Genomic DNA, 27,401 nt, shown 5'->3' with positions numbered 1-27,401 from the left:
TGCCCGCACCCACTGAAATTCGGACATTTACCACCCGCACCTGCAACGCGTGTGTTACAGTCCCGCCTGTTCCCACAATATGTATTTTAAGTTCCACCCACACCTGTGAAACACTGAGAATTTATGCACGCACAGATACAGACATGCATTGATTTGTAAAGATGGTTTCATATATGTGAGCCATATATGGGCATGAAGTGTTGCTATGGTAACTCTCACTGTCTGTCTGTGCAGCTGCTCTGGTCTGCTGCTCCTGTTAAATTAAAGATGTTTTATTTAAGCTGAAAGCATCATGTGGATACTGCATAGTTTTACACCATTCTCCTTTGTTGACTGAGTCATCCTGTCGCTTCCAAACTCGGAGTGTATTTCTTTTACCCACCCGCGGGACCCAATCCCAATACAGGGCTCTAGTGTCCACCTTTTACTATATTGTGTGCACAGTTTACTATATTGTGCCCTGATTTACTAAACTGTGTGTTTGTTTTACTAAACTGTGCTCACGTTTTACTATATTGTATGCACAGTTTACTATAGTGTGCAATCATTTTACTAAATTGTGCTGTCCTTTTAAGCATTGTAAAATGAACGCACAATTGAGTAAAACGAGGGCACAACTGAGTAAAATGAAGGCACAATTTATTTAAAAAAGGAAACAATTTAGTATAATGACAGCACAATTTAGTGAACACCATCAAAGAACATTGTGTGCGAGATCTAAACATGGCCACAATTTGTAAAACTTGTACTCAATATTGTCTTGACACATCTCAACAACAGATCTCGATCTACTAACCGCAGGTGACCCTGCTACAAAGAGTAGAAAGCAGTACCACCTAATGGTGAAAATTAAAAAGGTTTTAAATAACTGCCTACAGTTATCACCACTTACCAGTTTGAACTTTAATGTGTATAACTGTATGCCTATAATGTGCTCACATTTTATTAATTTGAGGGCTCAGTTAAAGGGAAATGCACTAAATTATCACAGCCAGAAAAAATATCACTTCAGTCACCTCTCCTAATGTCGCCGACCGAACGGTACCCTCCTAAAATCGGTCCGCCCTGCCTTCATTGCACATGTGTCATTTCAGAGCATCAGCAGCATCATTTCTTAGTGTCAGCAGGGATTCACCGATTATCACCTCGTTTCTGCTTGAAACTGCACTCCATCATCTATCACAGCGACACATATCTGAAGCTTTTGTACAACAATTATTTCCACATAAATTCAGCATTATTTCATAATAAGAGATGCAGGACCGAAGTCCAATAACTCCTGCTCAAGGAAAGATCACCAGCGACAGGACATGTCCATGTGCACTTCTCAAAGACAGCTCGTGCACACCATTACTGCTGCAGTGCGCAAATTTCTTTCACTTTCATGTTCTCTCAAGATTGTGGCAAGTTCAATAAAGTCCATTAACTCCTGCTCACTGACCAATCGGCGGCCAGCAAGAGGACATGTTCACCATCCACTCCTCATGCACAGAACACACATGCAATTGCCGGCGGCCACTCCACAGCACATTCACCTTCTTAAGTCCTTTCACGATTGTGGCATGTTAATAAAGTCCATTAACTCCTGGAAATAATGTATTCTGACTTTTTCCAATGTATCAAATCCATCTGTGTGTCCAGGCAGTCACGTCATGGAGCCAAGCTCCCTCTGTGCACAAGTTTTCTGTCTGTCTCTCTGTGTATGTGCAACTACATAGCCATGATGAGGCAGCAGAATCCCACTGTACATCGGGAAACATAAGTGCTGTTTGCTTTGCCTGTACCATTTTGAGAATGGAGCGCATTTCCACAATGCTAAAATAAAGGTAGGCAGGAGTGGACTGTGAGAGGCAGAAAAATAGCGTCAAGGGCTACATACATGGCAGTAAGCATACATTAAGCAATCATATGCAAGACTAGGAACGCAACCATGCGCCATCACACAACAGCCTACATAGGGACTGCGCCAAATCTGCACAATTTTCCAGCGTACTCCATATGCATCACAACGCAAATGTATGCAAGCCCGGTGTGAAAGGGGCTTTACTCGTGTGCAGTGCTTTAATGATTTTGCACGATAAAAATAAGTTGAACTGAAAATTAAACAGACTGTGTAAATCCTTCTATGTATTTTAATGGGCAGATTTCACATTTTTGAGACAGTCTAATTTGATTCTGTTGAATACTAAGGGGAAGTTGAATGAAGTACAGCTCTGCCATTGTAACAAATTATTGAAAATAACAGAGTGTGAGAGGAACAGAGGCTCAACTGTTACAAAAATATCCAAAACAGTGCATTTTCACATGTAGGCTGAAATTTAAAAATCTCACTGATCCAATAACACTATGTAACACAATTTTTGTTCCTGGCTTCTAAGTGTTATATTTCAACTGCTTAACTCAAACTTTGATTTTATTTTATTTATTTATTTTTTTTATGTTCTAGAAAGTTCTAAAAGTTTCTTGAAATTTCTAGATAATTCTGGAAACTTCTAGAAAATTCTGGACAGTTCTAGCAGTTAAAGAATATTCTAGAATCTACTCAGTAGTAGTGAAGGCGAATAGAGAATATTCTTGAAAACAGACAAATTTCAAAATATCATTGTCATTGTATTTTCTATTTATTTAAGGCATAACAGGTTAGGAAAACACACTGTGTACCCAGGAACAAAACAAAAATAAAAATTTGTTACATAGTGTAATTAAACTATTAAAGGAATGAAATGTTTGGAATTTAACCTGTTAAAAGTGTTTACATATCAACAGTTTATCAAATATGCGTAACCATATTCGGTAGGATTTTACTTTACAGAAATCTATAAACATTAATTTGGAAATGGTTCTAAACAGGCGCAGCACGGTGGCTTAGTGGTTAGCACTGCTGCCTCACAGCGAGAAGGTCATGGGTTCAATTCCCGTGGCTTTTCTGTGTGGAGTTTGCATGTTCTCCCCGTGTTTGCGTGGGTTTCCTCCGGGTGCTCCGGTTTCCTCCCACATCCAAAGACATGCGGGTTAGGTGGATTGGAATCTTTAAAAATTGTCCTTAGGTGTGCGTGTGGGTGTGTCTGTTTGTTTGTCTATTTGTGGCCCTGCGACAGACTGGCGTCCTGTCCTGGGTGTACCCCGCCTCACTCCCTATGACTGCTGGGATAGGCTCCAGCCCCCCGCGACCCTTAATTGGACTGAGCAGTAGAAGATGGATGGATGGATGGTTCTAAACAGAGACGAGGATCCAGGATTTTTTTTTTTTCTGCCTAAATAAATAATTGTGCAAAAGTAGGTGCCTGTTCGAGCACTTTAGGTTTTGGTGGAGGTATGAGCTCTCAGAGTGCCGTTCTATTTTTCCAAAGAGCGACTATCAAAGACCAAATTACTAATGTGGTTTGATGTGTTGGCTGTAACAGGTGAGAGCAGCACTGCAGAAACAAACAATAATAGATGTACTTGTGTTAAAGTGCAGCGTACAGTCAGTCCACAGGCAAAAGAAACAAATGCATAATTGCACCACTGACGCATGATGTAAAATGAAGATGAATTCAGTTTCACAAATGGCTCTGCGTGCACTGCTTCTTAAGCAGTAATTCATCCAGTGTCAGCCTCCATCTTTTTCTCTTGCTTCATTGTTTTAATTCTGACTGAAACTAGTGCACTCAAAATTATTTGGTGTACAATAGAGCCTCAAATAGAGAGGACAAACTCATTTAGAAAGTAACGAAGTACCTCTCACAGATACCGCTGAGGTTAAGACCTGTACTCTGAGCTGGAATGTGGACATAAAAGTCAGAATCTAATAAATGATCTTTAGTCTAAACTGTGAGACTGCACAGGCTTGGCTTTTTTTCTGGGAGCAAATGACAATTGGGGGTTTCATTGTTAATAATGGCTCGTTGAGGCAATTTAATGTGCTAGCTACAGTAGTTAGGACAGTGAGTGAATGACACGTGTGTCGTGACTGTGTTCATTTATGGTCTTTCCCTTAGGGAGTGGATGGAAGTGCTCAGTCCTCCCATTATGCCTCCCAGCCAGCGGATGCAGTGGCTGCTCCAAAGATTTTTTTTTCTGCAGGTGCTATGGGGAGCTTAGGTATTTTCATGAGGATGCCCGTGTGTAACGATGGATCTCGGCTACACCTTTGCCATGTTCCGGGGCGTGCGCACACATGGCCTCGACTGCATTCTCATCTGTGACAGTCACTAACAACATACAGAATGAACAAGTCCACACACAAAACTAGGCTACTGTTCAATACAAATATCCACAGACCTACACATGTAGCCTAGAGCCTAAGGGGAAAAAATACCAACGGCAGGCAGAGAGAAAATCAGTTACCATCGTTGTCTTCATAACAGCACAATGCGCCTATAGAGTTTTTTTCACTGATATCAGAATTTGAGTGTGCCAGTCATTTTTGCCATTTTGGCTGTATCAACAAGTAAACAATAGATAGTGGAAGCATACTTTGTGCTCTCTCACATGGCAAAAGTTCATAAAAATGTGGTAAAACGTCTTGAGGCAGCCGTGAAATATAGAGGTGGACTCAGCAGTGAAACACAATCACACTTTGAGATGAAAATGAAATTAATTGGTGGTGAAGATCATATGAAATGATGTCATCTGTGTGGTGGGAGAGTGGGAGCTCACTGCTGAGTGTTCCATGGACATCGTGAATTATTTACTATTTTCATGGAGCCCCGTCTGAGGACTAGAAAAACTACAAAAACTTTGATGCCTATAACAACTTTGTAGCTGGGTTCTAGAAAAAAATGTCATGAATCGTGGAGGACAAATGGAAAAGTAACACTATCAGCACATCCACAGTGCACGGGTTATTCTTCTTGTTCTTCCACTTAACGTTTCCTGCTGCTCTGCCACACATGCAGGTAAAATACTTTTCATACCAAAGTTAACTTGCTTTAATAACTATCACTGTTAAATCTCAAAATTCTCAAACCAACGTAATCATGACATTGTCAAACATAATGTCATTGAATGTCAGGTTCACACATCTGAAAAATTAGGTCAAACATGATTACACTCATTTTGTGTAAAACAATCAGTTCTGCTTATGAATGTTTATTTTCTTTTATGTGTGAAATATTTATCTAATCACATACAGTAAATCTGAAAAGATTTGTGTCTTCCTTTGGAGAACTAGTGTGAAAGGATGATGTCATAGCTCTGAATCTGTAACCTCTGTTGGGAAAGTGTAGTGACACGGACCCACAACAGGGGGCGTGAATGAACGGACAATGAAAGAGTCGAATATGAACACTTTACTGTTGTGAATGAGCACAACCACAATACAGAGGAATACAGAATTTTGCAAACAGTCAATCCACAAAGGTGACGTGTGGGCAGGCTCGAGGATAGAAGATGTCTGTCCTGAGAAGAACCGGAACTACACGATTTCCTCCGCCACCGAACCTGGAGAATACTGGAGCCGCCAAGTCCCGAGTCCCCAGGTGGCCACCGTCTCCGAATGTCGGATCTGGTACTGCTGGCGAGGAGCAGAAACAATAGGAAGTGGGTGTGTGTACACCCAGTAACAACAATGGTGGAGATTCCACCTCCACCTCTTACACACACTCGTGCAGCTCCTGTCTCAACACTTATCTGGCTGGGGTGTGAAGCGAAGCCGTCGCTGATTACACCAACCTCACTGATAAGGCACACCACAGGAAAGCAGCTGCAAAATGAATTCAGACTAAGACACAATTAGATTCTGGCTGAGGATATTACCTTCACAGGTTGATGATATCTCGGCAACGAGGTGGAGATAACGTCCGGGTTTTATGGAGTAGTATGATGAAGTGTAGATGGGTGACAGCTGTCATGAGATAATGAGTGACAGCTGTCACCCCCGGCTGTGTCCGTGGCGGCAGCGCCCTCTCGTGCCTGAAGCCCGCACTTCAGGCAGGGCGCCCTCTGGTGGTGGGCCAGCAGTACCTCCTCTTCTGGCAGCCCACACAACAACCTCAGCTGCTCATAATGAAAGATATCATGTTGTTGGTGTCATTAAGAGTGTAATTTAACATAAGACATTTTGTCTTGGGGTGGTGGGACAAAGCACCAGCCTTCTCAAGCTCTAGCTGAGAAATGCACCCAGAGCAGACAAACGCAGAGGGACTTATTAAAAAACCCTTACTTTATTGACAAGTAATTTGCATGATAAGGAATTTATGCATTTCCAGATGTCATCATCCACAGCAAGGGCATCATGTGGAGAACAGTTTTCAGTTGTGATGATGAATCCACGCAACAGGTCAGATTAACAGATTTTATTTAATCTATGTGCTGCTTTGTGAAGGTCTAGCTTCCATTGCTACAATGATTAGTGCCACGTCATTCTCCATTTTTTTGTGGAAGCGTTACAGCACCACATACAGGCCTGGCATATGTACCACAGCATTTTCAAGTGGTTTCACTGAATCTGTGAGAACTGAGATATTTCTTGAATGGACCACTTTTTGAAAATGACAAAGAAAAAGATCATATAGGGAAAGTTTTATTTCCCTGTGGACAAGGCCTTAAAACATCAGATGAAATTAAATGAAAATAACTGAGCAGGCAGCACGGTGGAATAGTGGTTAGCACTGTTGCCTCACAGCAAGGTCATGGGATCGATCTCGTCCGCTGGTCTTTCTGTGTGGAGTTTGCATTTTCTCCCCATGTTTGCGTGGGGTCCCTCCGGGTGCTCCGGCTTTCTCCCATATCCAAAGACATGCACGTTAGGTGAATCAGAAAATTAAATTATCCATAGGTGTGCATGCAGGTGTGAATGTGTTTGTCTATATGTGGCCCTGGGACAAACTGGCATCCTGTCCAGGGTGAACCCTGCCTCACAGCCTACGTGAACCTTAATTGGAGTAAGCAGATGAAGGTGAGTAAAAATAATGTGTCGTTATTTTCTTCGGGGTAGCTGTCGGGGTGCTACAGCTAATCCAGGGGGAGCTATAGTGCTCCCCTGGTGCCGCCCCTAAGCAGATGAGCTCAGGCACAACAGGGAAATGCAGTGATCTAATCAAAGGTAACAGATGTCCTTTCTTTTCCAATTTCACTGTTACATTTTAGTAACAGAAACATACAGGAGTGTGGGAAGACTTCACAGTATGGTGAGTACAGTCAATGTGTAAAACTGCCTCTAATTGAGGGGAAAAAGCCATAAGAGCAAAACCCACTGTCCTCCACATAACTCCGTAGATCACAAGAAGCGGGCTCATTACAGGTCCGTAGCCCGTAGTTAGAAAACATGCAGGGCAGGTGCTCTCCAGGAACAGGGTTGGTGAACCCTGCCGTAGACTAATCAACAAGGTTAACTGACAAAATCTTTTTGGTTTACAACATCATTTTTTATTTTTTATTTTTATTTTTTTTTACTGTTCCTACAAGTCTAATACTTCTGCTACTTTTTCAGTGTAACTGCTGTGAATTTTAACTCATTTATTTACTTCTGTGTGAATCCTGTGTGAGCCTCAGGAGTGGTTAGCTTATTCATTATTGGTTAGCTCATGCTTGCTTGGCTGTACTCTTGAATTTCCTAGTGCACAAAGTACACTACACCCTCCATAAATTCTGCGTGATGTTGGAAGATAGGGTGGCTCTTTTAGAGAGCCGTGTCCGTAAGTTAGAACAGCTTCTTAGCTCAGTGGAGTTCGATGTTACGGGCATGCCAGATGAGGTTAGTGTTGGGCCAGCCAGTGTGCCCATTAGCATCAGCCTAGAAACGCCGGCTATGGAGGACGACTTTCAGACTGTGGCTAGGTGGAGGAAGCCCCGTAGGGCTTGGTGCCCGGTTGTAGTAGCTCGATCACACTCGCCACTGCAAACTGTGAATCGGTTCTCCCCCTTGGATTTGCCTGATGTGAATTCTCTGAGCCCACAAGTGACTTCCACTCTTGTCTCCAGGTCGAAATGCCGGATTTTAGTGATAGGGGATTCTATCGCCTGCAAAGTCAGGTTACACACATCGACTGACGTTAAATGTATTCCTGGGACCAGAGGTCCCAACATTGCCTCCCATCTTAGGGTGCTGGCGCTGCAGAAGGGAAGACAGACTAAGGAACATGACATGAAATATAGTCACATAGTTATTCACGTCGGCACCAATGATGAATGATGATCAGGATGAAGCACTCAGACGTTGCAAAAATTGACATAGAGAGGACTTGTGACCTTGCCAGAAAGATGTGTCAGCATCGATTACTAGTCTCTGGTCCCCTCCCCTCCCAGGGTAATGATGAGGCGTTTAGTAGGCTGGCATCTTTAGGAATTTACAGCAGGCCACGGAACAGGTGATTAGAGACCCTGCAAGGCTTATGACGAATGTGGATGTGGAATCCATTAGCTTAGCAGGGAAATTAGTGCAGAAAATCCACTATGGTGATAGTGCAGTTTATCTGCCAGGGAGGGAAAGTCAACAAGTTGAGACTGTGGCCTGCTTCCGTAAACGTGTCCATAAAAATCATAGAGAGATATGCTTTGCAAACTTAATACCTGTTACTCCATTGGATGATGTTGAAATTGAGGATGGCCAAATGGTTGTTCCAGCAATATCAAAGATTTCGTGTCTGCTACCTACAACTCGTGTGGAATGCCTCAAACCTAAACCTACTTGGTATCTTATATATGCTACTCTGGAACCACCCCTAAAACCCAAACAGTCCAACTGTCAACCCCACTAAGGTCCTTAGTCTGGGTCTCATTAACATAAGATCACTATCCTCAAAATCATTGTTGGTTAATGATCTAATTATTGATCATCACTTAGATATGATTGGGTTATGTGAAACCTGGCTTAAACCTACAGCTGTCCTCCCATTAAATGAGGCCTGCCCACCAGCATATACATTTAGTCACGTCCCTCGTGATGCGAAGCAAGGCGGGGGTGTTGCTCTTATTTATAAATCTAGGTTTAGCTTATTAGGTGTTGGGGGTCACAAATATAACTCATTTGACCATCTGATTCTCCACTCTGCTCAGGATATTATGCATTGCCAAGGTCAGAAGAATAAAAATCAGCCATATCACTTTGTCACTGTATACAGGCCTCCTGGCCCATATTCTGAATTCTTAGATCAATTTGGTGCGGTCATCGCTAATCTATCAACGAGTGCAGATAACATTCTAATCATTGGTGACTTTAACGTTCATATAAATAAGTCTTCTGATCCCTTCTGCAAATCATTTATGGAAATTGTGGATGCATTAGGATTTCGGCAATGCATTCAGGACTTGACGTACATTAGTGGGAATAACCTGGATTTGGTTCTTGCACGTGGTATTGCTGTCACGAATATTGACATCATGCCTCTTACATTAATGGTCTCTGATCATTCACTTATTAAGTTTGCAGTTTCGCTGCCGTGTTTTGTGGAACAACAACCTTATTTTTCACTACAATGATGCATCAACTCCTCAACTAAGACTGAACTCGAAGCTAGACTGCCTGATGTCTTAGCTTCACATTTTGCAAATACCCAATCAGTAGACAGTCTTGTGGATAGTTTAAACTCAGTGCTCAAAACTACACTCGACATGATTGCATCACCTTGGTTAAACTTGCGCCCCCCCAAAACACAGTCACCTTGGTTGAATGATTACCTGCGTGACCTCAAGCATAAGGCTAGAGGTTTAGAACGGAAATGGCGTAGTTCAAAATTAGAAGTATTCCACCTTACATAGCGTGATGCTATCTTAGACTATAAGCATGCATTACTGGCTACAAAGCGGACCTATTACTCTGATTTGATCAACAAAAACAAGCATAACTCAACGTTCTTATTCAACACGGTGGCAACACTTATTCACGGACAGCGACCTGTAGTTCGCTCTCATTTTACAACACAAGATTTCCTGGATTTCTTTCAATCAATCAATCAATTTTTTTTTTATATAGCGCCAAATCACAACAAACAGTTGCCCCAAGGCGCTTTATATTGTAAGGCAAGGCCATACAATAATTATGTAAACCCCAACGGTCAAAACGACCCCCTGTGAGCAAGCACTTGGCTACAGTGGGAAGGAAAAACTCCCTTTTAACAGGAAGAAACCTCCAGCAGAACCAGGCTCAGGGAGGGGCAGTCTTCTGCTGGGACTGGTTGGGGCTGAGGGAGAGAACCAGGAAAAAGACATGCTGTGGAGGGGAGCAGAGATCGATCACTAATGATTAAGTGCAGAGTGGTGCATACAGAGCAAAAAGAGAAAGAAACAGTGCATCATGGAAACCCCCCAGCAGTCTACGTCTATAGCAGCATAACTAAGGGATGGTTCAGGGTCACCTGATCCAGCCCTAACTATAAGCTTTAGCAAAAAGGAAAGTTTTAAGCCTAATCTTAAAAGTAGAGAGGGTGTCTGTCTCCCTGATCTGAATTGGGAGCTGATTCCACAGGAGAGGAGCCTGAAAGCTGAAGGCTCTGCCTCCCATTCTACTCTTACATACCCTAGGAACTACAAGTAAGGCTGCAGTCTGAGAGCGAAGCGCTCTATTGGGGTGATATGGTACTACGAGGTCCCTAAGATAAGATGGGACCTGATTATTCAAAACCTTATAAGTAAGAAGAAGAATTTTAAATTCTATTCTAGAATTAACAGGAAGCCAATGAAGAGAGGCCAATATGGGTGAGATATGCTCTCTCCTTCTAGTCCCCGTTAGTACTCTAGCTGCAGCATTTTGAATTAACTGAAGGCTTTTTAGGGAACTTTTAGGACAACCTGATAATAATGAATTACAATAGTCCAGCCTAGAGGAAATAAATGCATGAATTAGTTTTTCAGCATCACTCTGAGACAAGACCTTTCTAATTTTAGAGATATTGCGTAAATGCAAAAAAGCAGTCCTACATATTTGTTTAATATGCGCTTTGAATGACATATCCTGATCAAAAATGACTCCAAGATTTCTCACAGTATTACTAGAGGTCAGGGTAATGCCATCCAGAGTAAGGATCTGGTTAGACACCATGTTTCTAAGATTTGTGGGGCCAAGTACAATAACTTCAGTTTTATCTGAGTTTAAAAGCAGGAAATTAGAGGTCATCCATGTCTTTATGTCTGTAAGACAATCCTGCAGTTTAGCTAATTGGTGTGTGTCCTCTGGCTTCATGGATAGATAAAGCTGGGTATCATCTGCGTAACAATGAAAATTTAAGCAATACCGTCTAATAATACTGCCTAAGGGAAGCATGTATAAAGTGAATAAAATTGGTCCTAGCACAGAACCTTGTGGAACTCCATAATTAACTTTAGTCTGTGAAGAAGATTCCCCATTTACATGAACAAATTGTAATCTATTAGACAAATATGATTCAAACCACCGCAGCGCAGTGCCTTTAATACCTATGGCATGCTCTAATCTCTGTAATAAAATTTTATGGTCAACAGTATCAAAAGCAGCACTGAGGTCTAACAGAACAAGCACAGAGATGAGTCCACTGTCCGAGGCCATAAGAAGATCATTTGTAACCTTCACTAATGCTGTTTCTGTACTATGATGAATTCTAAAACCTAACTGAAACTCTTCAAATAGACCATTCCTCTGCAGATGATCAGTTAACTGTTTTACAACTACCCTTTCAAGAATTTTTGAGAGAAAAGGAAGCTTTGAGAAGAAAATAGAAGACATTAGGTTAAACATATCCCAGCATGCCTTAACCCAGCCACTACACCCTACTATTGATGTGGGCGCCACTACTGAGGTATTACCTAGATTTACAGAATTTGACAGTATCTCACTAGGCATGCTGACAAAACTTGGAATGTCAACAAAAAGCACAACCTGTCTATTTGATCCTATACCAACAAAACTGTTGAAGGACCTGTGGCCCACTCTTTCTTTAATCTTTCTTTAACTTCTGGATCTGTTCCTAAATGTTTCAAATCTGCAGTGATTAAACCATTACTTAAGAAACCTAATCTTGACCTAGTGTAATGAAAAACTATTGGCCAATATCAAATCTATCATTTTGCTCTAAAATTCTGGAAAAAGTGGTTTCATGGCAGCTCATGGACTATCTTAATGAGAATAATCTCTTTGAGTCACTGCAGTCTGCTTTTAGAAAATATCATTCCACAGAGATGGCTCTCACTAAAGTGGTGAATGATCTCTTGCTTGCAATGGATTCGGACACCACTACGGTTCTTGTGCTGTTAGATCTCAGTGCTGCATTTGATACCGTGGATCATCATATTCTACTTGATAGACTGGAAAATCATTTTGGGATTACTGCGAGTGCCCTTGCATGGCTGACGTCATACTTGACCAGTCGTTCTCACTGTGTTTTGTACAGTAACACTACCTCTAACCTTAGTGACATGAGATTTCGGGTTCCACAGGGGTCCGTCTTAAGCACCCTGCTTTTCTCAGTTTATATAGCACCCCTTGGGCAAATACTGTGGCACTTTGGGATTACCTTTGACTTCTATGCTGATGATACTCAGTTATACACGCCGATAACTGCTTGTCATCTCATCCACATAAAATGCTTAGAAGATTGCCTTGCATCAGTGAGAAGCTGGATGTCTAGAAACTTCCTACTTTTAAACTCTGATAAGACTGAAATGATGGTTCTTGGTCCAGTGACACATCGGCATCAATTTGACCAGTTAATGCTGAGCCTAGGCTCGTGTGTCATACATCACATGGACAAAGTGAGGAACCTTGGGGTAATTTTTGATCATGCGTTGTCCTTTGGTCTCCACATTAGAAATATTACATGGACTGCTTCCCTCCACTTGCGAAATATCGCAACGATTCCTCCTATACTGTCTATGGCTGATGCTGATACCCTGATCCGTGCGTTTATCTCTTCTAGACTGGACTACTGCAATGTTTTATTTTCTGGTTTACCACAGTCTAGCATTGGGGTCTCCAATTGATTCAAAATGCTGCTGCCAGATTTTGACACAAAGCAGAACGTTCGACCACATTACACCCATTTTGGCATCCCTTCACTGGCTTCCTGTCCCAGTGAGATCAGATTTTAAGGTCCTGCTACTAGTCTATAAAATTGTTCACAGACTGGCACCTCCCTACCTAGCTGACCTAATTAAACCTTATGTACCGGCCCGGACTTTGTGTTCTCAGGGTGCAGGACTACTTTGTCTCACTAGGGTGAATAAGAAGTCTGCGGATGACAGAGCTTTCTCTTATCGTGCCCCTGTTCTGAGGAATGATCTCCCTGCATCAATAAAACAGTCAGATTCTGTGGAGGCTTTCAAGTCCAGACTTAAGATGCACTTATTTTTCCTTTCATATGGCTAGCATACTGGCATAGTATAGTTCGCTTTTCACTCTTTTAATTCATTTTATTAGGAAACGGAGCATGCCGCAGCCTCAACTTTACCTAAATTCTGGGTCTTTTAGTGAGGCTCAGGGCTATTGGCCTGCGATCACCTTAGTATTTCCTGTTTTTCTTGTTGTTTAATGCTGACAAATTATAGTGTGTTTCTTTTCTTTCTGATGCTTGATTGTTTTTTTCTCTCTGTTTAAGATGCAGCTCCATCCAGAGATGTGTGTGGTATTTGTGCTGGAGACCCTCCTGTGCTGTGCACCAACAGCTTTTCCTGTATATTTGTTTTGTGAATTGTTCTGTAATTTATGTTTGTAGCATGGCCCAAGCAGAGGGTCACCCCTTTGAGTCTGGTCTGCCTGAGGTTTTTTCCTCAGAGGGAGTTTTTCCTTACCGCTGTTGCTCTGGGAGATAGTAAGGGTAGACCTTACTTGTGTGAAGCGCCTTGAGGCAACTCTGTTGTGATTTGGCACTATACGAGGTCTGTTAGAAAAGTATCCGACCTTTTTATTTTTTCCACAAATCTGATGGATTTGAATCACGTGTGCTTGCATGAGCAAACCTTGAACCTTCATGCGCATGCGTGATTTTTTTCATGCCTGTTGGTTGCGTCATTTGCTTTTAAGCAGCCTTTGTGTGAGGATGGGTGGAGTCTCTTAATTTTTTCTTTGCAAGGAAATGGCGGAACGACTGGAGCAGCGCAACTGCATCAAATTTTGCAAGATACTGGGCGACAGCCAGGTGGAAACCATTCGGATTATTCAGACGGCTTTCGGTGACGATCCTCTGGGCATCACACACATTAAGGAGCAGTACAACCGGTTTAAAGACGGCCGCACAACGGTGGAGAGCGAGCCACACTCTGGGCGGCATCAACATGCTGAAATGAAGCACTTTTTCAGCACATTCCACTGTGAAAGAAGACTTTTCCATGAAAAGAGTGGCGGTGAAATTCATCGGCACGAAGCTGATGGCGCAGCAACAGAGCCTCCGTGTTGAAATCTCACTGGACATGCCCTGACATACCCAGCTCGTCCACAATTTCTCGGATAGTCACACGTCACCGTAAGCCGTCTGAATCTTCCGAATGGTGGACGAGGTGAGCATGTCACAACACGTCCTGTGAGGCTTCATCACGGAGGCGCTGTTGCTGCGCCATCATCTTCGTGCCAATGAATTTCACCGCCACTCTTTTCATGGAAAAATCTTCTTTCACAGTGGAATGTGCTGAAATAAGTGCTGATGTTCACCTCTTCCACCTGTCCACATCACCACAGCGTTCACTTTGGAAATGATCTGGTCATTTCAGCATGTTGATGCTGCCTGGAGCACGGCTCGCTCTCCACCGTTGTGCGGCCGTCTTTAAACCGGTTGTACCCCTCCTTAATCTGTGTGATGCCCAGAGGATCGTCACCGAAAGCCGTCTGAATAATTCGAATGGTTTCCACCTGGCTGTCGCCCAGTTTCTAGCAAAATTTGATGCAGTCGCACTGCTCCAGTTGTTCCGCCATTTCCTTGCAAAGAAAAAACGATGAGAGACTCCACCCATCCTCACACAAAGGCTGCTTACAAGCAAATGACACAACCAACAGGCGTGAAAAAAATCACGCATGCGCACGAAGGTTCAAGGTTTGCTCATGCAAGCACACGTGATTCAAATCCATCAGGTTTTTGAAAAAAATAAAAAGGTCGGATACTTTTCTAACAGACCTCATATAAATGAAAATAAATTGAAATTGAAAATTGAAATTTTTAAACCTCTTACACAATGTGTCTTATAATTAGTTTTCATTATCGTTACTGAACTTCTGATAAGATAAAATGTTCCATAACCTTTTTTTGCATTTAACTGCCCGTCAGTTTAACAGCTAAACTCCTGTCCTTTGATGTCGTGGGATTACAAGGAATCTCTTTACAACTTCATAATGTGGTAGTGGCTCTGGGTATCGCAGGTCTTGATTGATGCAAAAAAAAAGTGGTAATGACAGAAAAACAGTCTACCTAAGTCTGAAGGTCACCCCACCATCGAAGCTCCTCAGTTTTTCTAGTTAATAGAGTACGCTCCTCATCATATCTGGCATGCCATACCAGTGGAAATTTAATACATTATGCATACTCTGTGCAAATTTGAATAGTGTCTGTGCTGTTAATTGCACTTGTTTTGAACAGTTGTTTCTAAGAGTGGTTTTGTGTCATTCTTACAGGACGAGAAGAGCCAGTGAATGAAGAGGAGAATGAGGGTGATGACTATTTGAATCTCTTCTATGATCCTTGCCTGAAACAGTATTTTGATCCAAAAACAGGAAAGTACTATGAACTGGTCTGACTCAAAGCTGATGAGAATCAAAAGCTTTTGAGAGTAACTGAATGGATTCACATTTTTTTAGAAGCCTTGCTCATTGATCAGTAATGAATATCCCTTTCACAAAAAGTCATTTATGAGTTTTCGCTTTTGTTTTTGAGACTGTAGCAGCAGCTTTGTGTCGCCATGTATAGTCTTGAGTAAGATAAGACGTGCATGATAAAAGACCATTTTTGCGAGAGACTGAATTGGTGCCCTTTGACTTGCACGTGTGATGGTGAAAAGAGTCTTTTCAGAAGTCTTGGCAACAAATTGATTTGTAAGCCTCCTAAAACATTCAGAAACTCCTTTACAAAAGTTAACTTCAGAAAATAAAAATTTTGCTCTTGGTTACTACCACACACTGCATGTTGTATATCATAATGTCTAATCTTTAAAGGACATGTCACACTGAAATCATAACAATTTAGATTTAGGCTGTTCGTGTCCATCTGATTATCCACCGGGATTACTTTGTGCACTTCCGTGACCGGTTTCAAAGTATACTGCATTCGCAGCAATCAGCTACGGAGACTTCTGAAAACAAAGTACTCGTGAGTATTCGGGTGTTTCCGACAGGTGATGTAGATACTAGAAGCGCCCCAGCGTGCGCTTCAATGAGCTGAGGCACAGATTAATTCCAAAGTTTACACAAGTGTGATGTTGTGTTATGATAACTCATTTTTAAGTGATAACTGTTCATTTTGATGCAGTCACGGTAAAAGGAGGAGCTATGAGAAGGTTTTGTGCACCTGCGGCAATTTGTCATGAATGCAGCCTGTTAAAAACGCCAGTAACTGTGAAAAATCTCATATATATATATATATATATATATATATATATATATATATATATATATATATATATATATATATATATATATATATATGTGTGTGTCATCATGGAGACATTCCACGTCCATTAAGTGGCAATAAACAGCTGACATGCGGGTTAAAACAGCATAAATGCCATTTTAACCCGCATGTCACCTTTTTTTAAAGGGATTATTCAACATTAATTCTCTTTTTAAAAGTTCTTTATAGAGAATGACAGTTTTATGACATTTTAGAGAGTCTACAAGCTTAATACTGATTATATATTGTTCAAATTCAGCCACAAGTCTGTCTAAATTGGGGATTAAAACAGCTGCTGCGCTCACACACAAACACACACACACCACATCCACAGACTCTCTCAAAGTAAATAGCTCCATTGAAAAGAACACAAAGCAAAAGATGAAAAAAATTTACATTCCACTCACCCCACTGTGAAGATTTCCAAATTAGTCCACAACAAAAACAAGCCCCCATGCACGAGTCACATGATCGCAATTGCGATCGCCAGGTATGGAACGTCCACTCGTCCACACTCGGATCCACAGCCAGAGATCATTTTCAAGTTCCACTCGGCCAGAGAATAATGTCCAGGTCCACTCACTCTCCGGTTCTGATCACGCGCGCGCATAATGTCCGATTGCAGCTCTGCCTTCAACTCAACTTCTGTCAGGATCGTGGCACATTAGATAGTCCATTAGTCCTGAAAATAGCATCTTCTGAGTTTTTCCAATACAAGACATACTTCTGTGTGTCCAGGCATGTCCATGATCCCAGCAACATGCAGCTGTGACACAAACAGCAGCTTTACAACACTTTAGGTTCCAAAATCCGACAGACTGAAAAAGTTGAGTTTCGAGGTGAAGTGTGTCGCCTCCTCTGTAAATCCGAGCCACTACTTTCAAAGAAAAGCTCCGAAGCTTCATTATCGGACATAACCTCATTCTTTTTGCTCCGTTTGTCTCTGCCTGGGATGTTTGTGTTTTGCTCTTAACTATGTCCAGCCCAGTCTCACATTTTTTTTCGTGCTCCCGTGACAAAATGAGTCAAATTTTCATGACGGGGCTTTTTTAACTCACTATTCCTAACCCTACTCCCACCCCCAACCCTAACCATAACCTAATCTTACTCCTTCCCCCCATCGTAACCATAACCACCCCGACCCCCCCCCCCCCCCCCCCCCCCCCCCCGCTTCACTTTCAATTTCGTGCACCCATCACGGAATGAATTAGAATGAATTTGTGCTGCAGTGACAAAAATGAGGCGCTTTTCGTCACAATATCAAGAACCAATAGATTGTGTATTTTGTGCTGCTGAATCACGACTTGCTGTGAGACCAGGTTGCTATTTCACATGCAGAGAAATGCCGAGAATTGCCGAGTGAGACGTTTTTCGGAAATGCACCTGTTTCCTCGCTTCGGGAGAGGAATAAAAACATCAGAAACCACTAATTATGAGTGCATGTGCGCAGGGAGATTTATAATCATGAGTACTTTGATGGTGTGTTGCTAACTGGGACGTTAAAACACATGCAACATGTCCTTTAATGTAAATATATAATATATATAATAATATAATATGTATAGGTAAACTGAGGGTTTTTATGTTATACACGTTTTCTTAAGAATACAAAAAGCTTGTCAGTCTTTGAACTGTCTTTCTGGAAGGTTCTCCTCTCTCCACAGAGCAACGCTGGAGCTCTGACAGCGACTACAGCATTTCTCCTCAATTTCTCCTCGATCACTCAGTTTAGATGGGCTGCCAGCTCTAGGAACAGTCCTGGTGGATCCAAACTTCTTCCATTTATTTATTTATTTTTGCCAGCTTGCACTCGGCCGAGACGGACGCACTTTTCTCTTCTGCCTCCCTCCTTATCTTTCCTGCTTCTGTGGCATGTTGTCTGTGAGGCTGCAGCTTTGCTCTTCTGGAAAACGACAAAAATGGATCTGTTAAAGTGGTCTCTGAACGCAATTGACACTATTTTTTCTACAAGACATTCGGGGGCGGAGGACCCGACCTGTCCTGCCGGGACGCATGTGATGGGTTACGTGATGGACTCGTGGAGGAGATGGCAGGTCATGTGCCTTTACATGCTTTCTGTGGAGGACGTTGAAGATGTGTACATATTCGGCTTGGTGGTGACCGGCTTTCTGATGTGTGGAGCGGGCACTTTGCTGGTTTACCGGAAAATCAAGAAAGTGGAAGCAGCGTTGATTGGTCCTTCCAGGCTGCCCTACATGATTGATTTGATTGGGAAGGCAGTGGCTGCGCAGTCGGCGGGGGTTAACCGCTCGTTGGAAAACATCTCGAGCAGGATTGCAACCCCGGAAACCCGCTCTGACCATATGTGAAGACCACATTCTACATTCAGATGCATTGAGAGCCACTCTGTTCTCAGAACTGTGGAATCTTTCAGGCGTCTGCTAATCTGGCTATTCATTTGGCTTCCCCAAATACAGCTGCACTTCAAGGTCGCTGTGATAAAACCTCCTCAGAAGATCAACACTTAAGCCTCACTCCCTGGTCTTCCACCCTCCCCACAGCTTCTCCAGCTCTGACGTTGACTGTGTTAGAACTGTTCAGGACTGCTCAGACTGCGCAGGGCTGCTCCCTCCCCCTCCAGGACTGTCGGACAAGGCCGTTGACGGCGCCAAAGAGGCTGCCTCCAGAGTGTTCTGATAAACTGGTCCTTTCAAATCTCGGTTGTTGTCCTGTGTCCTTGTTTTTGTCTGTGTGATTATTGTTTTTCTGTGCTGATGGGGATTTTTTTCCTCATTGCCACTGTGTAATGCAGCGGCTATGAGGGTTTTGTTTCTCCTTTTCCCTCATGTTTTGCTTTCATATATATGTTTTATGTACCGGGCCGGCCTATGTGTTGTGTGTTGTGTGTGTGTTGTTTGTTATGGGTCGGTGTTGGTTTGCTCAGCCCTGCTGTTGACCAAGGCAGGGATGTACATCTGGAGCTGGTCCCCAGGCGCCTAATGGCGACTTCTGCTCCTACTGGCAATTAGGATGGGTTAAATGCAGTAGACACATTTCATTGTGCAGGGAACATGTTCTTCTGTGCATATGAAAATAAAATTTCTTTGAATCCTTGAATCCTTTGAATTTATGGATAATGGAAGCCACTGTGCTCATTGGGACCTTCAAATTGGGTTTCTGTACCCTTCCCCAGATTTGTGCCTCAAGACAATCCTGTTTCAAAGGTCTACAGACAATTCCTTTGACTTTGTGCTTGGTTTGTGCTCTGACATGCAATGTCAACTGTGGGACCTTATATGTAGACAGGTGTGTACCTTTTCAAATCATGTCTAGACTTGAAAGTCTCCACAGAATCTGACTGCTTTATTGACACAGGGAGATCATTCCACAAAACAGGGGCATGATAAGAAAAAGCTCCACGGCAGACTTTTTATTCACCCTAGGGACACAAAGTAATCCTGCATCCTGCGAACACAAAGCCCGGGCCGGTATGTAGTGTTTAATTAGATCAGCTAGGCAGGGAGGTACCAGTCCGTGAACAATTTTATAGGCTAGTAATAGAACTTTAAAATCTGATCTCACAGGGTCAGGGAGTTAGTGAAGAGATGCCAAAAGGGGTGTAAAGTGGTCAAACTTTCTGCTTCGTGTCAAAAGTCTGGCAGCAGCATTTTGAACCAATTGGAACACCCCTAATGCTGGACTGCGGTAACCCAGAAAACAGAACATTGCAATAATCCAATCTAAAGGAGACAAATGCATGAATCAGGGTCTCAGCATCAGCCATAGACAAGATGGGACGAATCTTCGCTGTATTTCGCAGATGGAAGAAAGCAGTCCTCATAAGATCTCTAATGTGGAGGTCAAAGGACAACGTAGGATCAAAAGACCCAAGAAAATCTTTTTCACATTTAGTCAGTAAATAAATTCTGATGTTTGGACAAAATTGCAAAAAAAGCTTTTTCAACTAATCTGGATAGGAAATCAGCTCTACTAGCCAGGATAAAAAAAAAAAAATCTGCCAAGATCTGCGAGGTTCTAGTACCTTAAATTCTTGAAAATTCATGATGGCCACCACTGAACTAAAAATTGCTTTCATTTCCTTATTATTGAAACTAGAAATGCAAATGAAGTGTCTATACCTATGTTTTTAATGCCAGGAAAGTCATTTCTAAAGATGTTTACAGCTTATTTTCAACCTTTTAAGTGATTATGGCACTTTACTGAGAAAGTTCCTGTCAAAATAATACAAATTCAAAAAAGAAGACCTTGTTTATTGGTGGACAAGCAGTAATAAGATATTGAAGCATGTAAAACAACTAACATGTCTTAATTTGTTTCTTTGTCATTTAAGTCATCAAAGTTTTATCTAGATTAACAATTATACAACACAGAAAATCGTTTTAATATGATGGTAGATATCTCAGACTGTAACTTTTCAGTTTCAAATGTCTCACCTTAGTATGATGTGACTTTCCTATACAAATTGCAAGGAAATACAACAGAAGTGAAACAAATTTATACAGTTCATAGCAGATTACTTCTCAGATTCTTACAGTGTATACAGGGTCGGACTGGGAACAAATTTCGGCCCTGGCATTTTTCCTCTGGACCAGCCCACTATTGACCCGATGAATCCACCCCCAAACACGCACACCCACCTGTCCATACCGAACCCCCAATGAACAAATACTATACACCTAAACACCATGAACACACACTTAAACACACACTTTCACTGTCATTTCACCTTGATCATAGTACAAAACGGAAGCAAAAGCACACAAGTGGAAAAAAGCTTTTGTGTCTCCAAAATGTGTGTGTGTGTGTGTGTGTGTGTGTGTGTGTGAGAGAGAGAGATCTATAATGATTATGCTATATAATGCTAGCGAGAAGCTAACCACTGCTAGGATTCACACAGCAGCAAATTAAGGAGCTGAAGTCCATAGCTGTTGCATTTAAAGACTAACAAAAGTAAAGCACAGTTAATTAAGATAAAAGAAACGATTCCAACCTTGTAGTCAGTACAGGGGCAGATCTAGAGATAAATTCATGGGGTGGCAAGCAGGGACAGGCACTATTATGTGGGGTGGCAATGTAATGTTTATGCATTATGCTATTATAGGTCAGGAATCTGGATTATAGCGTCACGAGTCCAAGTTTCATATAGCCTAGAGCAGCGGCCTGCAAGCTTTTTGCGCCATGGACCAATTTTCATGTAACGTTAAAACAACATTTTTAAAGACCAATATAGAAAAAAACTATAAACAATGTGTCGAAAAAATGCGTGAGTGGAATGGTAATTTCAAGCGCTCCAATGGGTGTCATAGATCTGTAAATTGTGTTTTCATGATCACAAAATGAATATTGCTGTAGTAGTGCAGCAGATAACCAAAACAATTGTTCAGTTTGTGATAAAAACTTGAAATGTGGCACACATATTCTAAATTAACTAATGTTTATTTTCAGATATGGAGACATCCTGGAGGTGACCTCTAATGAGCTACAGGGGTCAATAAAGAATTACACAGGGGTCAAAATTTAAAAATTCTCCAATCATGTTGAAAGCTATACCACACTATTTGTGTGATCATAAGGATTCCAAAAATGTATAGTTTGGGCTATCCATGACTGAATGTTATGGAGTTATGGGGTAAAAACAGCAAACATGGTGACAAAGGTCAGTTTCAGTTTGTACAAGGGTGAAAAGTTAAGTTACTTCAGTTTTGGTAAAAAGTGATGCAAATTATTGGTTGAGTAAATAGGATTAATAAATGATATCGTTTTGACTATGTCGAATGCTTGGTCTCCAAAGTAAAGGTCAAACAAGGTTGACGTCCATTGGATTCTATGACATAACATGATAACATGATAACTTAGCGTGACAGATGGTGCAAACTATTCCTTTTCAAAATACTATTAACTAAACCAAGAATTTGCATAATTTTTTACCAAAATTGGAGCAAGTTTAACGTTTGACCCCTGTACAAACTGAAACTGACCTTTGTCACAATATTTGCTGTTTTTACCCCCATAACTCCTGAACATTCAGTCATAGATAGTCCAAACTATACCTTTTTGGAAGCTGTGTAATCAGATAAATAATGTGGTATACTTTTCAATATGATTGGAGCATTGTTAAAGTTTGACCCATATTTAATACTTAATTTTTATTTAATATTTATTTCATTAATTTAAAAGAAAAAACAGAAGAGCAGAATTAACAAAACATTACAAACCATTGAATGAAAAGGAGCAGATTGGAAGAACAAGTCTTATATATTCTGCCCCTTTTTTACAATACAATCTTGCAAAGAATCATTAACTCTTTATTGACCCCTGTAGCTCATTAGAGGTCAGCTCCAGGATGCCTCCATATCTGAAAATAAATATTAGTTAATTTAGAATATTTGTGCCAAATTTCATGCTTTTATCACAAACTGAATGATTGTTATGGAAATTTTAGGGCAATTCTACGGTAACAGAATTACAATCTGACCTAATCTGTAGTCGTTAGATGCAGTATGTCCAGATTTTGCTGCTGTTGTAATTCCGTTACCATAGAATTGCCCTTTAACTAAGCTGCACAACTATAGTAGAAAACAACATATTTAATCAAATGACAGCAGAGAAGCTGTACGAGTCTTGCCTCAAATGTTTTTCTCCCTCAGCAATAAAAAAGTGCTCCACTGTCGCGTTAAGAAATGAAAGTGAAACCTAAAAAAGCGTACATTGCCGCACGCGGTGCACGGACTTTTGTTAACATAACGCGACTTTAAGGTTGGACGAATCATCCCTAATACCTATGAGAGACACGAGGTAAAGCTGAAGTCTAGCTACAAAAGAAAGTTTTGCCATCTGATGTGACCAGTGTTGATGTCCGTCCTCGTTTTCAGTTCACCTGAAACGATGAGGGAAACAAGAGGTTCCGCCCTAATAAAAATACCACTGAAAACTTATTCCTCATTGTTTATTAATTTATACAGTACTTGGTGAATGTATCAATTTTATATTTCTTTCTCCGCAAAGTTTTCCTGGCAGCCGTGTGTGCTGGCGTGTCGTCGTGTCTTTTAGGGAAAGTTCGGTGTCACAAAGTCCAGGCACCGAGGAGTCAGTCCATTCACAGGGGCGGGAGCAGCCACCTGCTCTTCCTGCAATTTGATTGGCCACCCTGTATGCTTCTCCAATTGTCATTGGCTGTTGGTCATGTCAATTATTGTGCTCGATGTAAGTCATCGTTGTGTGATCAAACGGAAACAAAAGTGAAACCTAGAATAAGACTGCACCGTGTATGAAACACTACAGAACTTTTATTTTGACACAAATTCAGGAAGTGGTTCTGCAGCTGCGCTGATTAAATGCTGTAGCTTCACCAATCACGGATTTTCCTCGTGTTGATAGCAGCGCGCGGTTTGAGAACACTGTATGTCCATAATCTCTATAAATATGGGAGAGCCGACCCACGCATAGGGCTGTCACGATTAGGAATTTCTGGAGACAATTAAATGTCAGACAAATAATTGCGATTGACGAATATATTGTCTATTTTTTTTTTCTTTTTTTCCCCTTCTTTATATTCTACTATTGTAGTATAATTACACAACTCTGGAAGAACGTTTGGCTTCTGTGAGTGGAGAAACTGGGAACGTGCACCATTTTTATTTTTATCTTCATTTTACATACAGTCCCAACTTTTTCTGATTTGTGGTTGTTTCTGTTGCATTTCTGAAATTGTTTCTCCTCATCAGTCACGTTTTGTGCTTAAACACTACATTAAGCTCAAGATTGAACAAATAAATACCTTTGGAAAATAACAGCTGTTAAAGTTTAGAGTTCTCAGCTGCTTTTTGTGATCTGTGCTTCTGAACATCACAACATCACCATGTCAGGGTTTTTTGTTTTTTTTTGTCGCTCAGTTCATTCATATATTCTCATTTTTAAATATGTTTTTAAAGATATTTGACCGTTCATTTCATCTCATGATCTCATAAATTCAGCATACGACGCGCACTTGGTGTGAACAGGACGGTAACGGCAGAATCACACCTTTAGAGAAAGTTCAGAGAGAAGTAAAAGCTTCACGTTTTGGTTTTGTTAACATGTTCACTCGGGTTAAAATCGTCTCTCTGCTCCGCGCTCACTGTGCACTGATGGTTCTCAGACTGTAACGTGTCGCGCCTGCATTCAGGAATCTCCCTCATGCACCACCTCCCAGTCAACCGCCTGCAGACTGCGCTGCAGCCTGTTGACTCCGCGCACGCGCGCACACACATACACACACACACAGACACACACACCGACAGCTCCGCATTTTAGACACGGCCGCTGTTTTAATCGGCCGGCAGGACAGATCGCCTTAAGACGAGAGCGAGGCTGCAGCCACAATGACATTAGATTCTGAGTCGTTTTATGCTAATTGTGGATAAAATAAATAATTCACAGTAATCGAATATGAAAAATAATCGCGAATATGAAAAATAATCGTGATTGATGAATATTGTAATAATCGTGACAGCCCTACCCACGCACGTCTAAACGTGTAGCGGCCCACCGGGCAAATGCCCAAAATCACAGATTATCAGTCCGAGTATGAGTGTATACCTCTGAATACTCTGCTTCAGTAGTCACTGCAGTATTGGAACAGGAGATCCCCTTACAGTGACAACAAGCCAGGGTGCACAACAGTCCATTCCTGTGACAGGAGCAAGTGTTTCTGTTACAGTTGCCTTGACAGCTGCATTTTATGAGCTTCATCAAGGATGGTTGCACAGGATCCATTTGCATCTTCAATGGCTTCAGCCTCTCAGCATTCTGACCCTTGTGGAACAGCCAGCCCCACTTGGTCGGATCCAGGTTGTTGCCAAGCCAGGTCTGAACTTGGTGGTACACTCAATAGCTGTGGTACCTGGCTGCATCACAGGTCGGTGGAAGAGACTCAGGTGGCAGATACACTGACCTGGAGGCCACTTTGCTGCTGAGCCTGGTTGCCCTCTCAAAGTCAAGGGTATTGCCAGACTTACAGCCATATAGCACTTCTAGTGTGGCCTGACCATGCCTGTTGACGACTTCATGGCTCTGACCACGCCTTCGTGAATACTCTGGTGTGGTCCTTCATGTGATCGAATTTTCCCATTGCCATTACCTTCCCTATTCCGTCAGGCCTTGACACAGTGTCACACCCTGTTACAGTGTGTTGATGTTGGGCGACCAACTTTCCTTCTTTTATTGGTAGATGTAGTATCTTCTTGCATTGTGAAACTAGGGAAGTCTTTGTCTGTTAAGAACCATTTATGATGGTAGAGGGCTTCTTCTGCAGGAAGATCAATCACGGAAAACAGGTGTGTTTGTACCTGCATACCCCAGTCATCTTGCCTACTGTCACAGTGATTATTTTCTGCTGAAAGCCAATTAAATTCTGGACTCATACACCATTCCAGCAGGGGGCGGCAAATCATCTATATAGTAAAAGCCAAGTGGCCTCTGTGTACATGTAAAATTAAACCGTTGGCCAAGTTTGGGTTGCTCATGACTGTAATCACACATCACTGCTATAGGATCTTCATCAATACCAATTTTTAGGTATTGTGTGAAACTGGTTCAGGTGCCATCTTGGAGGAATACCTGAGCTTAGTGCACATATGTTAGAATTATGCACATATTAATCATTATGACCTAACCTCTTGAATAAATGGTAGATGCTTTCTGTGTTCTTGTTTTAAGATTGTGTGTTTGGACTCTTTCTGTTCTTGTTTTAAGATTAATGTGTGTGTGTGTGTGGACTCTTTCTATGTTCTTAAGATTAATGTGTGTGTGGACTCTTTCTGTGCTCTTGTCTTAAGATTAATGTGTGTGTGGACTCTTTCTATGTTCTTAAGATTAATGTGTGTGTGGACTCTTTCTGTGCTCTTAAGATTAATGTGTGTACTTATCTTTTCTGTAAATTAACTCACTTGTGACTTGCATAACACACTGCACACACAGTGTGCATAGAGACACATTGTTCTTCTTCAGATGAGTGATATTCTGAACCTTCACCAGCTACCAGTATATTAAAATGTGACACAATACCAAGACATGCTCACTTTTTGTATGTGTCAGCTTGGCATGACATATATTACAATGGTGTTATGTTTCACAAAGTCTGTTTGCAAAGGGGCTGAAAGGTTCAAATTTCCAGATTCCAGAATAGTTTTTAACCACGTCTTGATGACATAGAGAGGATCACATTTGTGGGATATTCAACACCAAACTACCAGCAAATACACATGTAATAGCTTTTTCAAAGTGACTCTCAAGAATCAAACTCCTTTAAATTGCATGACACTGCCCCTCCTGCGCATTTTTTCCTTTTGTTCCCTCGTTTTTTCTTTTTGTTTTATCTTTGAGCTTTATTTTGGAGTGAAAGGTTATCATGAACCCCTTGAGATTTTTAGCTGACCTCCTCCATGTATTACTGTTTTTGCTTTTCTTTCTATTGTATGGTTTATCAAGTGAATAAACAATGAACGACATTTATTATTTAAAGCCCTGATACGGGTGTGGCTGGGAGCATGTGGTTTGCAGACTGCCTGTGTGTGGCAGCTCCACTGTGAAGGACATATACTGTAGGCTCTGCGAGGAGTTCGGTTTTCCACGCAACTACGGAGTCTATTAATTCAGCTGTGTGACATGAAGGAAGGTTGACAAATTTTATTTTCAATGTGGTTCACACAATGAAGTTCAGTGTTTTGCTTTTAATATTTCTCAATGTTTCATTCAAAAAAATGCATAAACCTGATGCAACACCTTGAAACCTGCCACAGATAAATGAAATGCAAAATAAGGCCAACTGAAGTCACATGGCAGCCAGCGTAGTCTGCTTTATCATTATCAAGCATTAGCACCGATAGCAGAACATGAAGCAAAAACAAAGCACAAAAAAGATTCAAAATATATATTCAAATTCAAATAATAATCTATGTT

The 27,401-nt window shown here is 41.5% G+C and overlaps 1 long non-coding RNA gene across 1 annotated transcript; it reads left to right on the top strand.

Annotated features, from left to right (window-relative positions):
* The first annotated feature begins 732 nt into the window (after positions 1–732).
* LOC117507914 lies at positions 733–20,764 on the top strand. Its single transcript, XR_004559878.1, has 4 exons — positions 733–745; positions 10,235–10,239; positions 14,786–14,787; positions 20,627–20,764. It is a non-coding gene; the product is annotated as an uncharacterized LOC117507914 (long non-coding RNA).
* Positions 20,765–27,401: the final 6,637 nt, after the last annotated feature.

Source organism: Thalassophryne amazonica, chromosome 3 (assembly GCF_902500255.1).
Source record: "Thalassophryne amazonica chromosome 3, fThaAma1.1, whole genome shotgun sequence".
NCBI classification, from domain to species: Eukaryota; Metazoa; Chordata; class Actinopteri; order Batrachoidiformes; family Batrachoididae; genus Thalassophryne; species Thalassophryne amazonica.
Note: the sequence above shows the minus strand (reverse complement) of the source record. Positions and strands in the feature narration are given on the sequence as shown.